The sequence below is a fragment of the Epinephelus lanceolatus genome, chromosome 4 (assembly GCF_041903045.1).
Source record: "Epinephelus lanceolatus isolate andai-2023 chromosome 4, ASM4190304v1, whole genome shotgun sequence".
Lineage (NCBI taxonomy): Eukaryota > Metazoa > Chordata > Actinopteri > Perciformes > Serranidae > Epinephelus > Epinephelus lanceolatus.
In genome coordinates, this window is record NC_135737.1 from 45,545,857 (window position 1) to 45,563,752 (window position 17,896).

Genomic DNA, 17,896 nt, shown 5'->3' on the forward strand with positions numbered 1-17,896 from the left:
GTGGGATGGAAGGTAAAGACATGTCGTAGAGAGAGGCATGGGATGGAGGAAAGAAAACATACTGAGAGAAACTGCATGATGGCAATATTTTCTTTGTAATGTTTCTAAAGTAATGGACCACAGTTATTGGATAATATGCTTTTGTTGTTATTTTCATATCAGATGTCTGACCGGAGATCCCAGTGGGGTGTAAAAGATATTTTTCTCAGCAGTCTCCAAACCATCTGTGAAGTTTTTCTCACTCTGCTTTTAGAAGCTGCCAAACACTTGAAGCTATTTCATAATGAGACTGAGTTAACTTTTTTATTCTTAAACTGGTTTTTGTCTGAACGTCCTTTTAAAGTTTTTTTCACTCCATATCAATAGATGGTGTCGACCGTGTTTCATTAGATTGTGTTTTCTGAACCTGTAAAGTCATGCAAACTCTTCTGTTTATTCTTTGTCGAACAGACGCATTTTAAATACATATGTACTTGCTCTTTAGGTCTTCTAAGGTCCAATTCAACCTGGTCTCACTACAAAGTTTTCAAAATCCGGCACTTGGGCAGTGACTGCCCAATCAGACACAGATGAAAAAAGCCGTCCTTTAGTGTCAGCATGATACGCAACCTGTTGCCGTTATAGTTTAACGGTGTCTGGCTCTATCAGGAGGATACGCGACCAGACAGGAAAGAAGGTTAAGGTGGCAAAAGTTCAAACTCAGGGTGGGTGGGAGTGGTGGTGGATGGGTCCAACAAACACTGACCCTTACCTGGGAGAGCTGGGTTCACGTCCTGTAAGATTCTAAAGCCAAACCCTGTTCTTTTTTCCTAAACCTAACAACTTGCCTTAGTGGTTGAATGAAAAAGAAGTCAATGCATTGTGTTGTACCGGTGTAGTGCATCCATTTAGAAAGAGACAGTATGCAAACTGTAATTTTCCTGTGAAAACAGAATTGTGTTTTGAAAAGACAATGCATGTAACAGGCTGAAGTTGATATGGCGTCCCAGAACATCAATAACCAACACACCCAGGGTACCTTGGGAGACCAAACCTCGATATGTGACAAGGTCAGACTGAGACCTGACTCAATCTGTACGTTAATACGCACAGTTGAGTCGAGCTACGCTTATAGCTAAATGAGGCCGTTTAACTGGACTACTGTCCTTGTCCCAGTATACAAACATGAGAGGGAATCCATTTATTGACCGAAGTATGTGCGACTCCGCTATGATAGGTGGAGATATGCCCCCTTTCAGCTTGTTAGTATTGGACCTTTTTCCTGTTGACCTATTACGTCACAGACCAAACAATGGACAAACAAGTTAGCTACGGTTAGCTAGCTGCTAACTGGTACCATTGTATACAACTTTACAGCTTTGTATGTTTCGTCCGTCCAAAAAGTCACGGCTCTGGATGTAGATTTCTCCATGTTGTTACCGGCTTCTTCTTCTGTTACACATTTAATGCTATTCGACTTCTGGGTCAAATCCCGAGGTGGAAACTGTGGAGCATGCTCAGAGCGCCTCGGCCAGTTTGGGTCTGATTGACTGTGTACATGCAGGAGGAATTCAACTCCCAGTCACATTGTCTGGGTGTGTTAGTGTGACTTTGAGAAATTCAATGTAGCACGATTTTAGTTGGACTAACATGTTTACATGTAGTTGAAAAGTCTGGTTTTAGCTGGACAAACAAAATAAATTGATTTTCTCTAATGTCATGTAAACACACAGCGTTATGAGGACTCAAGTTACGCTGGCTCTGATCGGGTTGGGTACGTTCCCATTCTATTGCTGCGGTTTTAGGGTCTGTATGTCATTTTGTGTAATATTAAGGTGGACTTGGCAGACTCTTTGTCATCTTGAATCATGCAGTACATCATGAGAATGTGATTTTTTAAAGCAAGTTTAGGGGGAAACTACATGTATTGTTTCTCCTTTTTCCTATTCCTTTTTCCCCCTTCACTGATATTTTAGTTTTTGTGCTCCATGTGTTGACCTTTTTAATACTGTATCTATGGGTTTTTTATTCAGTGTGGTTATGTAGATGTGGTTTTTATCTTGTGTGTTTAGCCCTGTGTTGTTGTCTTTTTATTGCTGTTGTGGAAATACCAGTTGCCCCTCTGGGTACAAATAAAGGTCTTGAATCTTTTCAACCGTGGCTGCTCATCAGTGGGTTGCACACCACTGTTGTTGTTTCTCTGTTTGGTTCTGTTCAGGTTGACTACATTGTGGATCCCCTGGATCGGCTGTCTTTCTTTGAAAATCAATTTATGCATTTTACTGGAAGGCCAAAGCTGCAAACCTGAGGATATTAAAGGATTTCCAGACACAGCTCAAAATGCTGATCATTAGCAATCTACAAGTTTACAGAACAGTGAAACCATTTTTTATATGAAACACAATAAGCTACGGACACAAAATAACACTTTTTATGATGAGATGTCAAACTTGTTAACAAACAGCCTTCATTTTAAGTCATATTTGTATCCACCTGATGACTTTAAGTCCAATATTGCACTGGTTTGTTCTCCTTAATCTCCTGAGGGAATATCTGGCTCTTATCTGATACAGCTAACCGCTGGCTTACATATGATGTCAGCAAGTTGTCACAAACCACCTCTTGGTCCGCGACTTTCGACATCAGACACACCGAGGAAAAAGCCGTCCTTTCACATTGGCATATGTGGCTGGTCGCCATCATAGTTTATTGATGCCTGGCAGCGTCAGTGCCAAATATCAATGTGCAACGAGGTCGGATGAGAATGTGTCGACCAGACGTTGCACTAGACACAGTACAGTATGGGTATAAAATACTTGACTGCAAGATTAACAGTGCATCAATCTTCATAAAAATCTTACACCCTTTTGTGGCGCTAAGCTACGAAGACTAATGCAGACAGGTTTGGAAAAAAAAAAAAAGACGTTGCGCTAGACTTTGTCGTCGCCGGTCATTTTGACTGACAGGGTCATAAAAATTTTTAAAGTTTTTAAATGATAATAAAGATATTCAAAGACATTTAGTTTTCATTCGTTACTTTTTTATTAATCCAACAAGCAAGTTATAAAGTGTGCATTAATAAGGACATGAACGAAAAGATGAACAGACATCCACACACCCGTGCCATTAGGCTTCGCCCTGGACACCGGACAGCACTAACGCGTACGCGTCCGGTGTGTCCAGGGCGTTATGTAGTTATGCCTGTAGGCTCGGTGACACAAAATTAAAATTGTAGTGAAGTGATTATGGTATTGAAAAATGTGTTTAGTTATGCACTGTTGTGTTATTTTAAATTATAAACACGGAATTTTCTCCTCACGTTCCTCAGTGCGTGCTGTTATTTTGTTTTGAAAATTGGCCGGATTCTCTCGTCTTTTCTGTGTCTGACTTCCTGTTTGGGTCCGGTGTGTCCAGGGCGTTATGTCAACAACGCTACATGAAGCAGATGAATGACTTTTTCTCTGCAGTGTGAAAACGGCAGCCACTTAAAACACTGACTGTGCACTCCGCCGCCAAGTGGGCAGGGGTAGTTATTGCAACCGGTCAAAATGACCGACAGCCTTCAGATTTTCCGGTCATTGTTGTAAAAAAACAGTCAGTGACTGAGAATATCCGGTTAACGCGACCCCTGGTGTCGACCAAAACAGTGAAGTTGCTGGAAAACAAAACAATAAGCTGAAAGGAGCTAAAACATGGAGCTGAGGGGAACTGCAGAGCTGGAAGATGAGAGTATAACAGCAACACTGTCTACATTACATGCATTAACCTGATCATTTGTCAATATAAACTCAGCTGTAAAGTTATGCAGCAGTTAGAAAAACAGATCAATATGAGCATTGGCATTCAGAAGCGCGTGTGCAGCTTTAAACCCTGGAAGGAGAGTGATGGAAGTGAAGTGTTTGGAAAGAGCAGGGGTGCAATTTGCCAGCGGAGCCGAATGTGCCCAAGTAAATATGGGTTTTCGTAATGAGGCAACAGGAGAATGCACCTGCTGCTCACACACACACTCACACAGTCCACAGGTGAATATCCGCACTCTGCTCAGGCTGGGGCTTTTCTTGTGGTAGTGGTCAAGACGTGGTAATAATACCAATGTGCAGCTGCCAGCCTGCCGTTGGAACTGATTACTGGAGCGGCAGAACGAGGCAGCAATGAACGGAGGGAGACGGAGGGAGGAAGAGGGAGAGAGACTCATGCTGTCACTGTAGTACGGCATCAGTGCTCCTCTGTCTGCACGCAGCTGATATAGAGAGGAGAGAAATTAGAGGAATAAGTTAGAGTGTGTAGTTTGTCCTCTGGGAGACTGAAGCTTATTGGACTGAATAATCTTATTAATTTAACTGGAACTCTGGAGCATAATTAATATGTATACGGCACAAGTGGGAGTAAAAGTACGACACTATAGGATAAATGTGCTGGCACTTTGTTGTGTGCATTAGTGTGTGTGTGTGTGTGTGTGTGTGTGTGTGTGTGTACTGTAATTCACTGCCTTCCCTTTTGCGCTAACATCAGGCAGGTGTGAAGGCTCTATCATTAATCACCAGCCGTTCCTCCACCGTTCACAGCTGCACTCTTTCATTCTTCCTCTCTCCCCCTCCCTCCATCTTTTTTTTTTCTTCCTTTCCCCGAATCCTCCCTCCTCCCGGTTAAAATCTAAATTCAGCTCACATTGTGGGATGGATTCTGTAAATGGTGCCAGCTGCCCCCCCTCTTCACACACATTAACCCATTCTCCTTTTCCTCTCCGTTTTCTTTACCTTTCTGTGCGATCTGTCCGTCATTGCCGCGCCGCTTTTCTCAAACACCTCCTGCAGCTTTTCCTGCCTCTTATTTCTCCGTCATCCATCCCTCCATCCATCCCACCTTCTTTTCATCCATCTGTTTGGCCAGCTCTGGGTCAGTGTAAGAGAGGCCCGGAGGGTTGGCATGGCAGCCTGGCACAAGCACTCAAGACTCTCTATTAGCCCCCCGGCGTGCCCCACAGGAGGATTGTGAAACCTTTATTTACTGTACATCCTTCCACGTCTCACTCCATCAGCCTTTTTCCTTTTAGCTCTCTTTTTAGTGCTCTTTTCGAATCTATTTTACAGTCATGCTGTTCAGGAGGGTAAATTTGGGATCAGGGCCTGTGCTTAAACTTTTAAGAATGAAGTTGTGTAAAGCCTTTTGGGTCTCCAGAGGGAGCTGTGTGGAGTCTGATAACCTGCTGGAGCCGCTCCTCATCTCTGCTTGAGGATGGCAGCTCAAGGCTGCATTAGCTGCTGTTATCTCCGATCAAACTGTCAGCGGTGAAGTTTTTGGGTAATGTAGGTGCCAGGTTTTGACAAGGAAGGAGAATATGTGGAATAAAAGACATCTCTGGTTCTTATGAATCAATCCTTTGATTGATCGAAAATGTAGGAGTGTGGTAATAAACCAATGGAGCTCTCTTTTAGGAGCTACTCTGCAGTGATCACATGTACAATCATGTGTTCTCAGAGCAGCAATAGCCGATCAGTATCAAGGACTTTTTCTAGTATACTGCCAGCTTTGTTATTGTTTGCACTCCTGACAAAAAACGTGCAGCATCCTGTCTGAATTCTGAATTATTTATATTGTTTTGGCTAATGCATTGTTCATGATGACCCTTGATATTTTGTGCAGTTGCTTTAGACGTGTACTCATCTCAGTTTTCTGCAGTCACATCTACTCTACAACTACGAGTGTTGTCTGGACCAAGTCCCAAGCCATTTTAACATAGTGGCCAAAAGTGGAATTACAACAACCAGATTTGTCCAGCGATGCCACTGGGCCCCAAAAGACTTTGCCCCACGAGTAAATTTCGTCCCCATTCAAGTTAGCAGAGCGCTAAACCAGAAGTTAGCCGCTCGGCTGCTAGCAGCGGTGCTGCGCTCGGGAATCTAACACAATCTAACACTCCAATTCCAACTCCTGATGCTGAGTGCCAAGTAGGGAGGCAGTGGGTCCCATTTTTATAGTCTTTGGTATGACCCGGCCGGGGATCGAACCCTGGACCTCCCAGTCTCAGGGCGGACACTCTAATGCTAGGCCACTGAGCTTTATACATCCACGGTCTCGACACTGTTCTCGATGTGGAGGTGGCTGAGCTGGCAGCTAGCAGCTAATGGTGCTAACTCCATAAACAGTGGTTACAGAGCTGACGGTGTTAACCGGAGGGTGGATGCTATACTTGGTGGCATCCTGATATCAATGGCAACCACTGTATGAGCATAGTGCAAAGTGTCTGCTATGAGCTAGCCATTGGGGTGCACACATGTGCTAACATGCAGCCAGACTGGCATCACACAACAAACTATAGCAACCTGGGTTCACTCCGAAGTCGTCAAATAGCAGCGCTTGGTCAGTGACTTCTGGCATCAGACACCGATGGAAAAAGGAGGTCCTTTCATGTTGGCACGATACGAGACCAGTCACTGTTATTGTTAACAGCACCTGGCGATATAATGGGGAAATGTGGTGGCAAAATAATGAAGGTTAAGGTGGCGGAAGTCCGGGTAGGGTGGATGGATCCATCAACCACAGGCTTTCACCTGGGAGGCCGGTGTTTGCTTCCCATAAGATTGTAAAGTTAACCTTGTTCTTTTTTCCCAAAACCCAACCATGAGCGTGTGTTGACTAAACGTAATGTAAGAAAGTTTGCAAACTGGAGTTAATGTGAAAATCCTTTACTTTTATGGAGGTCCAAAGTTTCACTTTTAGCAGTGGGATAACTGTGAGCCCAGATCTGTCTTTGTCATTGTTTGAAGCGAGGGTGTAGCTGAAGGGTACATTGTAATTATTGTTGCTCCTGAAGTTCAGATGTGTTGGAGTTCCCCCAAAATATGCCACACTTGAAGTGGAAAATCCAGCCTTTGTGATAAGACAAAGGTGCTGCAGTGTTCACCAACATTCTGTGAGCCTGAAAAACCTCAGTGGACTCAGTGTTTCGCCGACAATTTTGTCCTCGTTAGAGTGAAAAAGTCTTCACACCATCACATTCCTCCCTCTGTCCCACACAGGCTCGTTCCTCGGCCTTTCTTCCCTCAGTGCCTCACACAGTACCTCTTTTAGATTAATTGCGCAATGATTCCTTCCAATTCTCTTCCTCCTTCCTTCCCACAGCGTGCTGACACACTCGCACACACACATTAAAACAACAGCAGGAAAAGGTGTGTGCAGAGCTCCCTCCTCTACCTGTTATTGTATGGATGGATGTTTTCAAAAGGAAGGTTGACGGACGAGAACGAGCTTAGCCTTATCTGCTTTTTGTCTCTTTTCACTGCAGCGCTCTGAATCTTTGAGTGATCAAAATCAATGGTGTTTTTCCATGGTCTTCACACACACACACGCTCACACACTCAGAAGTGGACACACATGCACACACACGCTGTCAGGGAGCTCATTAGCTGAAGTGAGTGGTGGCATGCTGGGCTCGAACGGTGAGGCTCCTGGTCATTTAGGGTTGACTGCTTGGACTGTAGCCAGCTGTGTGTGTGTGTGTGTGTGTGTGTGTGTGTGTGTGTGTGTGTGTGTGTGTGTGTGTGTGTGTGTGTGTGTGTGTGTTGCAAGCTTTTGAGTCCTGTTTGTGTATATTTTAGGCTCTTGTTACATCATTTGGGGTCCCCTCCACGGGTTTGCCTGATTTGTATGTAGTTGGCATTGAACTACACGCAATGCCACACTAGACAACACACACACACACACACACACACACATATACACACACACAAGAAAGCTCCCTCTTTTTCCAGTAGCCCCACATTACCTTTGCACTACTGTATCCAGCTACCCGTGACACTGTCTGTCTCTGTGTCTGTCTCTGTGTCTGTCTCTGTGTCCACTCTAACTATGATTTCCTGGGCAGTCAGTTCACTCATTAACCATTCAGTGGCTAAACCAGAGGAAGGTGTGGCTGCGTCTGAGCTCATTGATTGGCTCCTGGAGACAATCAGGACCTTTGTCTCTACAGTCTTTCTCTGTCCTCTTCTCCTTGACTTGTTTTTTTCCCTCTCTGAACTTTTCTTATCATTAAGACATGACGTCCTCTTCTTATCCCCTCCTGCTGCTGCTGCTGCTGCTGTTGTTGTTGTTGTTGTTGTTTTTATCCTTGTACCGATCTCGGAATCGTAAACGATTGTGCCAGAGAGATCTCCTGGGTGTAGAGAAAAGTCTATGACTCATGAGGTTGGCAAACTTTTACAAATGCAACCAACAAAAGTTAAGTTCCTGAACAATTTATGTGTCCAAGAGCTTTTAGTCACCTGTTATCTCTAATATCATCCATGGGTCCATCTATGAAAATGTCAAAGGAAAGACAGAACTAGTGGATTTAGATTTATTTACCCTTCCAACACCTTGAATATTCAGACACAAGGATGGCAAGCAACTGCTACAAGCAATTTGTTCATGCTCTTTTTTTTTAATGGGAGCGCCCTAATGTTATCTCTCACACAGGTGACAAGTTCATTCCTCCTCCAAACTACACGTCTAAGAATTTCTGCAAGACTTTATTGCAGGGAAACATAACTTGCATTTTTGGGGGCCGCATTTACAAAATGACCGGAGGCCAGGGGCCGGTCACAGCAGCCCTGCATAGGTCAGGTGTACGCAGGGGCTTTTCTAGGACTTGAGGACCTTCGAGGCTTAGCCCAAACCTCTGTCAGGGGTCTGGGGAATCCTCCCCTGCCATTTTTTATGAACAAGCTCTACTTTGATTATTCTTTTTTGCACCCTGGAACCTTATTTACATTGAAAGTACAAAACAAGTATTTCCATTGTGAATTAGAGCAGCGGTTTCCAACTGGTCTAACAGTGGGTTGTGGGCCCATCCTGAATGGACTGCAGGTGACTTGCAAACATGTCAAGTTTGTAAAAAGCACACTTTATTTTGAAGTTCAGTGAATTTTAGGCATAGAGCTTTTATTGTGAAGTGTTGTTTCCTGCTGTAGAGTGAGTGAATAACATATAGATACTTGACAGAGGCAGTAAGCTATCTTGATGACATGGCCAAATGCAAATATGACGCTGAGAGTATTAAACTGTGTGGACCTTAAACTAATGAGTAAGGAGAAATCTGGACCCCGTGGCTAGACCAGTTGGGAACAACTAAGTTAGAGAATGGTTGGGGGGGCACCTGGCACCTGTTTGCGGGCTAGATTTTACCCATGTGCCGTAAGTTGAGTAACGCTGCTCTATTGCATCAAAAAACCAGGTGAAGGACAGAGGTGGGCCTTTCCTCACCCCTATCTCATCTGTTAGCTCACCTATTTTGTGCGTCATTAAACAAGGTCACTTGACCCTTGAGACGTATTTATGGCTTCATCTTGGCAAAACTGTCACTTGTTAATTGCAGGTTCGTCAGTGAGTCATTGACTTGTGTTGTTTCTTCTATGTTAAAGGTTTAAAGTGGAGCTCTTGGTTGGAAACACCTCATGGCCTTGCAGCGAGTAACATGATGTATCTCACTTTATTGTTTCTCCTTGTTCTTCCAGCGACTAATACCCTTCATATCGATGCTGGAATTATTTGTCACCCATGCTCCCGCCTTTGTCCCCGCGGCCAGGACAATGAGTCCAGGACAACCCGGTCAGCTGGGATCAATTAACCCAGGCAGGCAGGCTAAGCCGAGCACCCATTTCTGACTATGCTCAGCATAATGATAGGCTTTCAACCAGTAATGCCTTTGTTCTGGATGGGTCTGTTTGTTTTCTTCCTCTGCTCAGATGCAAGTTTGAAGGGGGTGCATCTGAGAAGGTCTATTTCTGCCCTCTTGTTTTCGGGTCTTTTGAGTTTCCGCTGCGTTTGAAGTCTCCTTAGTTAATTAAAACTTAGGGTTGGCGATCAAGAATGTGGCCAAGAATGCCATCCAGAATTGCATCTTGGGTAAAACAGTGGTTGGCATTTGATGTCAGAAACCCCAAATCGCTCCCCAAATGTTTCCCTTCTCGATTTTCCCTCTGTTTACCACTGTTTGTGTTCATTCCTTTCCTACTCCTATATTGGACTCTTTCATGCATCTGGCAAGGTATTTTGAGGCTTGTCAGTCAATTACTTCTCTCTGCTGAGTGAGGATTGGTATTGACAAATGGTTTTGAATTGGAACCAGCACAACATTTTGAGAACAGGGATTCATCAAGAAATATTCTGCTTCTTTTCTATGCCTTTTGATCTTGCTTATCGAGCGTAGTTTGGTCCTGCTGTGCTTGGGTCTGCATTACTGGTTAAAAAAGTACCAACATGTGCAACTAGTGCTCGGAGGTATAGCTAAGCATGACAAAAGGCATTAAAGAAAATGTAGATACAGATTCACATTATTATAGATGTTCTTAGGCCACGTTCACGCTCCAAGTGTCAGTGCTTAATGCTATTTGTTTGGCTGTTTGCATTATTTTCTTGAATGTAGTCATGGTCTTGAACTGACCTGCATGTGCAAAAGAACAATAACAAAGACATTACATGCCACACTCTGTCATGCGGGAGTAAACATGGAGGCCGCTGAAGTCAGCGTTTATAGTCTCATTTCTAAGTTGATTTGCAGAGGAAGCCAGCAAATTTGATGATAAGAAGAAAACGAGGACCAGGATGTGGAGAAAGAGAGTCCAATTTTTTAATGTTGACTTTTTGTGCAGCACTGGCTGCTACGTCTGTATGGAGGTGTGTGTGGATGCAGATTTGCAGCCAAGGGTGATGTGTTAGTGATGTGAATGGCCCAAATCAGAATTGTAAAGATCAGATTCCAAGTGACTTGTGTTGTTAACACTCTTGTGGTCAGGTCAGAGTCACGTGTGAGCAAAGTCAGATTTGGGCCACGTTTGCCTGCAGTCTGAACGTAGCCTTAGTTGTAGTCATATTGCCTGAGAATCAGCCAATGAATGTTTGATAGGACAGTTTTAGCATGAAAGGGGGACCAAGAGAGGCAATGACATTCACCAAAGGGACGTAGATCAGAATTGAACCTACAACCTTTGGGACAAGGACTTAAACATGGGGGGTCTGCTCTACCAGGTGATCTTCTCTGTGCCCCTTCAAATGAGGATGTTTTTTTGCTTATGAAACCTTTTGGTGTCTGTTCTTTAATATTTATTGGCACAAACAGGAAACATGGTTCAGTGAGAACTGGAACTGATCGGCGCAATCTTAATCAGAATTGATGATCTCTTAATATCCAATATTGCCAAGCAACGTCCACTGCTGACCCCGGGATTCTAACTCAGAGCTTTTTGCCAGCTCATAACTTCCTGACAGACACTGGGACGCCCCTCCTTGCTCTGCTCTCTTGCCCCCCCAGAAAATTCCATCATCTTTTTCCTGGTTCAGTTAAGCCACCTATTTCAAGCACAGATCCTTTGATAAGCCTGAGTCAGGCAGTTTCACTGAAAGAGCAGTTTGTATCTAATGTGGTGAAGGGTGATTTTTATATCAACTCTGCAGAGGTATACTCAGGTCAAGTGGCCAACTTAATAACAGGCAGGAGGTCGCGTACGTGGCTTGGGACTAAAGAGGCACACTGTTTGCTTCTGATATTCAGAAATCAACAAATGCTCACAGCTTCACAGCAAGACACCGACTAAAGTGCTCAAATTATGCAGAATGGTGCAGGCGATGTATTTCAAACACTGTGGTTGGCCTCAGGCTAACCTGACGCACCAGATGGTTTGTTACACAGAACCATATGAGAAGCCATCATTGGAAACTGTTTGGAAAAAAGGCAGATACTCTGTAAAAAATACTTGGCAGGTGATTGGCTGAACCATCTGTTTATCCCTGTCTGTTACCCAGTTGGGAGAACAGAGAAAAAATCCATCCTTTCAATGAGGGAATACTCTCCAGTTCTGATACAACTGAGACTATTGCATTATCTACGCTAACCTTAGGAGCCGCCATTGTTGTTTTGAACAAACGGTCGTCTTTTCATATCACCACATTCACCTAACCCGCACCTGTAGCTGCCAGTAGCTCCTCACAGGACGCTGACTGGTCCAAACCAGTGGTGGTTCAGACACAAACACAATACTTAAAAGCCTGACAAAGTGGATCTTTGTGTGAGAATCAAGCTGTTGTGCAAGGAAAGCCTCAGGCAGCCCTCCCATGGTCAAAGGCAGATGATCACTTACCTAGCTTTGGCATGAACACGCGCTGTTCCAATTTTCTCCTTCCAATTTTCCTCTCCCTTAATAAATTTGTTTGAAGAATGGTATTTGCATATTCAAAATGAAAATGTTACTTGAGTCTTTGAACAGAAAATCCTGCACGCTGCTCTTGCTCAGCTTTGCAGTTTATTAGTAACACTAACCTTTCAGTCCTTCTTGACCTTCATCAAGAGTATTCAACACCATTATTTCAAGCATTGAGCCTAAATAGAAACCACTCCAACCATTACACAGGTGTACACAGGTGTGGGGGGACTAACCAGCTGTGGGTGTGTTTCTCAATAACTGACAGCAGCCTGTGCACCATACGTCATACATCCTGCAAACGAAAGAACAAGGGAACAAGAAAAACATAGGAAAAGCCTAGAAAACTCAAGCTCCTTTCACAACTTCTAAATTTAATCTGTCTGCCTGACTGTGTTGAGATGAACAGAAGCATTCCTGCAAGCTAACATGAGAGTGACAACCCCTCTCTTAACTTTAAAGTGTTTGTATTTGTTGCAAATAGTCACACTGGAAAGTGGAAGAAAACCCTGTTGTCACAGAGAGGGGATGGGCTGGAGGATGGAGGGGGAATTGTGGTGCACAGTTTCTCTCCTTGGAGGCATTCATGGTGGTGCACTCAATACGAACAAAACGTAGCAGAAGTAGCTGTGTGAAGAATGAAAAAGAACCCAAGGGTGAAGTTCAATCCCTGCGTACTGTCACCTCTGCACACCTGGCCAATTGCTGCATAAAAGGGGCATGGTTGTTTGATTTCCTGCTTCAAAAAGTTCTGAAAGCGTTTGGACACACAACTCCCAAACTGAGAGTCACTTTGGAGGTTTTAGACGCTATACACCATCCAACAATCACTTTATCGGCAGCACATTGCGTCTTGACGTAGAGACTTCTGCAGAAATATTGTTTTCAGACTTGTTCGCCGCGATTTTGAAATGACATTGAGAAATGGTGTTGATCAGTCACGTCTGGCCTGATCCATTCAATAGTCAGCACTGATGCTGATACCAGTGACAGACACTGCTGGAATTTTATTGACCCTTGTGTTGCTATTGGCAAAGCTTGACAAATACCAAGCATGTTTGATATTACAGGACTTGCACATGGCCGGGTTGCAGTGCCTGGTAATCACAGTTGTCGACATTTTCACATCATGGTTGTTACGAGGCTGCGTCAAACATGTATTCTTTCTGTGTGACCTGAACCCTTCCGGTCTTTGAATTAGTAACTGCCCTTTATTTAGGTTAATGTCCTCAAAGCTCTTTTTTAAATGACAGTTCTACAGTTTAAAGCCCCGTACCGCCGTCGATCAACCTGCTGTGATCGTTGACCCCAGTAGAGCAGCAGTGAACTAAGCTTTATGGTGTGTGTATGTGTGTGCTAAAAATAGCCTACAGGCCTCCTGTTTGTGTGCATGGCAGACGGTGTTTGCAAGGTGCCAAGTGCATCTCTGTCATCATTCATGGTTTAGCATTGTGTGAGCATGTGTGTGGGAGAGTGTGTGTGCGCGAGCCTGTGTGTGTGATATCTAAACACTTCCTTTTGTCAGATCATGGGGGCCACATTCCAAGAAATATAAGCCTGCGATCAGTGTCTGTTTTGTCTTGACATGCATGCATTATAAATCTGGACATTAAGACAGAAATAGCAGTGTACCTTTTGCTTTGCTGTGTAAACACAACTAAACCAGTCTCAAAGTAAAAAGAGAAGCGCCATTGCAAGGTCATACCAGTGTTATGTCACTACCACCCGCTCCAGAGGTGTTAAGAAAAGGAAACCTGTAGGAGTTAAAAGGCTCTGATTGTTTATGCCATACTGGGGACAAATAATGACCCATTTTTAAGCCATGGATGTAGCCACCATGATGTCACCCACTGGTTTTTGGGTTCCTGTTTTGAAGCCTTGAGTTTGGCATTGTGGCCGTCAACAATCTTGGATTTTTGGAGACTTAAAAAGATCTTATTTGGACAAGAGGGTTGAGCTAGCAAGCTAGTTTGGTTAGCATTGTGCATTTACAGTTACGTTACATTTACTTATAAGTCTAATGTTGATTTTTGCTGGTGAAAAAGTAGCTGCGCACTTAACTATGTGTAACTTCATAACATTTAGCCTAAATGTGTGAGTCATATTAAGGCCCATTTATGCTCCCTTTACGTACGAAAATGTATACGTCCGTTTCAAGCGATGTTACCGTCACTGGCCACATACTTCCATGCGCCCTTTACGTTGGCATGGATGTTAACCAATATATTCACCAGGGGGCAGCCCAGCGTCAAAAGTTCATGACAACAACAAACTCAAAAACAAACATGGCGACTGTAGAGGAGATATTGATAATGTACCTCTAGCATAAAAGACAAAAATAGAGGCAGCGTTGTAGGAGGCGGTGGTTGGTGAGGCCGTTAAATACATCGCGACTGGAGGATGGAGAATTCTTTTCTCTAGTACTGCCGATGAGAAAAATTGAATTGTTATTTCTTCTTCGTGTCTCAGTAGAGCTACGTATCGGGTAGTGACAGCAACACTGCCCCCACGGTTCCCGGTGGTACTGCTCCGTTTGGCCCGTATCCGTAAGCTTTATGGAAACGTGCAGAAATACGGATGAAATGAACGCGGAGCACGGACAGAAGGCTCCGTCCGTATCCGGATCCGTATTTAACGTTGAGCATAAATGGGCCTTAAAACGTCAACCCCTGTATAGTTGTCATGAATGGGTAAATTAGCTCAGAGATCAAAGTCGTTGGGCATTTTTTCTCCAGCTACAGGATGAATCCTACTAACTTTGCACAACCAACAGGTTAACTTTTGTGAGTCAGAGAGAAATGTTTAGACAACTGTTCGATGGAATACGATGCAGTATGGTCCAGACATCCATGGTCTTTGTGTTCTTCGGTGATACTCTGCCTATTTCTCTAGCGCCATCACTTGGTCAGAATTGTTTTCAGCAAAACCTCAATGTTGCTATCATTTATTTCTCTGTCACCTTTTTACTTGGTATATCTTCTGAGGCCATAAAGTGTGTGATTAGCTCCAGCACTATAGGTGCTGCACTGCAGTTGTGTGACCAGGAAGTTGATCCAGGTGTGCAGGAATGCAAATTTCAGATTAACATGATTGCTTGAATAAAAAGTCTGTAATTTTGTCTTCTCTTCATTTGTCAATAAAGATGTAGATATATTGTTGTCAGTCAGTTGCTGGTTTGAACCCAGGGTGGGGGAGCCCTGTGCCCATATTCTCCCTGTGTCAGCGTGGGTTTCCTCCAGGTGCTCCAGCTTCCTCCCACAGTCCAAAGACAAGCTGGTGACTCTAAATTGTCCGTAGGTGTGAATGTGAGTGTGAATGGTTGTCTGTCTCTATGTGTCAGCCCTGTGATAGTCTGGTGACCTGTCCAGGGTGAACTCTGCCTCTCGCCCAGAGTCAGGTGGGTTAGACTCCGGCCCCCTGCGACCCCTAATGGGATAAGCGGTTACGGAAAATGAATTGTTATCAGTCAACTCTTTCGACCATGATATTAAGATTTGTTTCAAGTCACATTGTTGTTGACACCAACACCTCCACCACAACAGCCCCAGCAGCAACTCAAACAACAAAGCAAGAAAGATTTAAAGCTTGCACATCATCTGATTTCAATAGAGGATACACTGAAGCTAAGACTTGCAAATGCAGCTGAAAATGTGCCCGACAGAATTTATTCCATTTTGAAAAACTGCAGATTTGTTCCAGTGTTGGATCAGTTCAGTATGACCAAATGTAGCCTGACACACTCTCTGGGCCCTCTCACTTGCATAGACTCTTATGAAGTTAGATAGTCTTGCATTACGCATTTAGGAATGAGGCTACAGTGCTGTATATTCCAATCCCTGTTCGCCCCTTCACGGTGGACTTCATCAGTGCACCACAGGGTTTGGACTTAGAAGAGTTACGGCTGTAATCGAGGAAGTTCAACTGCACTGTGTGCAAAGTTTTGTCACAGTTGGATCAGTTTTGCAGGACTGATTGAATAGTAGGTTTTCGCATGAATTCAGAATGGCTGACAAATGTCCTGCTGCAAATCAAATTCTTTTAACATGACAATTTTTTTCTTGAAATCCCAGAGAAAAGTGCCTGCAGACATTTTGATTCAGAACTTATTAGTCATGAAGCTGCAGTAAAGTGAAGTGCAGCACAGTCTGTGCTGTAAACATCCCTCACCTGCATTTATCTATGGTGATATTTGATTGTTTTTAATACTAATAACCAACGCATCAGCACCTCTCACGCCGCTGAGATCCATCTTGATGACCTTGATTGACCTGTCGAGGAGAGTTTAAATACCTTGTTGCGCTGTGACTGGCGGCCAAGAGGAAATCATTAATGTCCCCTTTCCTTTCTGCCACTGAGGAGCTTCAGTGAAGGGGGAGCTGAAGTCTGGGCTGTGTACAAAACTTGGCACTTCCTGTCTGTTGTAGTGCTGACTTTACTTCCTTTGTATGTGTGTATTTGTGTGTGTTTAAAACAGTGTCTGTTTGTGTGGGTTGTAACGCTGGGGTCACAGCTAAGGTTGAAGTTTGACCAGTTTGGAGCCAGTGAGAAGTTATTCGGTTCACTGCTGAGTCCGTGAGGGCGTGTGTGTGTGTGTGTGTGTGTGTGTGTGTGTGTGTTTCCTGAAAGTAAATAGACAAGTTTTATCTTTTTCAGGGGGGTTACTTTTGCAGACTAAGAGACAGCTCTTTGTGCTGTACAACATTCTTCCACACAGACATGTTGGCTGACCTCTGACCTTAAGAAAGGGCGAGCAGGGCCCCAGACTTAGATCAAAATATAATATCAATATAATATAATTAGGGCTGTCAAAATAATGCGATCACTTTGGTTAATTAATCACTAAAAAAATAACTCGTAAGAGAAATTAACACTGATTAATCTCATTCCGTGATGCCCTGTGACCGGGTGCGTCATTGAAGGCCACGGTGGCTTTGTCACGTGATTTAGGCAGACAAGACGACACTGCTCGGCCTTGTGAATGGAACATTTACATTTGAAAAACACCCAGATGGAACTGTTGATAGGAGCACTGTTCTCTGCAGTTTCTGCTGTAAGGAATTTCCGTACCATCAGAGAACTTCAAGCCTGAAATATCACCTCAACACAAAGCATTTAGCAGTGAACCCAGAGGTCTGAGCTAGCACAGCCTCTGATGCTAATGCTAGCAGTCAGTCCATCAAACCACACTCAACCAGGTGTTCAGACACAAACTGAGTAAGTCTCAACACACCGTCAGTCTTTACATCGATGGAAAAACTAGGGTATGTAAATTGAGAGAATTCATCAGCACACAAGCTCATTGATTAATACCATACTGTGCCAAGAAAAGGGTGTGCCCAAATCATTTGCTGGTGCCACCATCAGAGCCAGTTAGCAGCACCAGTGCTGCCAGTGGAAAAGTTAGTCTGGAGCCTGATTGTCCAGAGGTCCTCCAGGTCATGATGAGGTTAAAGAAAAGCCAGTGAGCACTGCACTGTATCTGTCTTTGCTGCTGTCTCTCTCCTAACACACCAGTCTCTTTATCCCCTTGTTTCTTTCACTAACTCACTTCATTCATGAATTGTCCATGTTTGATGAGTGGAAAAGATGCAGAACCAACAGTGTGATTGTTTAAATGTCAATGAATTGCAGATTTAGAAACCTGAAAAATAAATGTTATCCCATCTCTGCTTGTTGGTAGGACAAGTGGAATGTGTGTGTTTGTTGAATATTGGGGGGTGGCGTTAGCAGAGTCCATAGGGATA

The 17,896-nt window shown here is 43.8% G+C and overlaps 1 protein-coding gene across 5 annotated transcripts in view; it reads left to right on the forward strand.

Annotated features, from left to right (window-relative positions):
* Positions 1–17,896, forward strand: part of LOC117259090 (chloride channel protein 2) — a 226,263-nt gene that overhangs the window by 50,826 nt on the left and 157,541 nt on the right. The gene's annotated exons all lie outside the window — the stretch shown is intronic.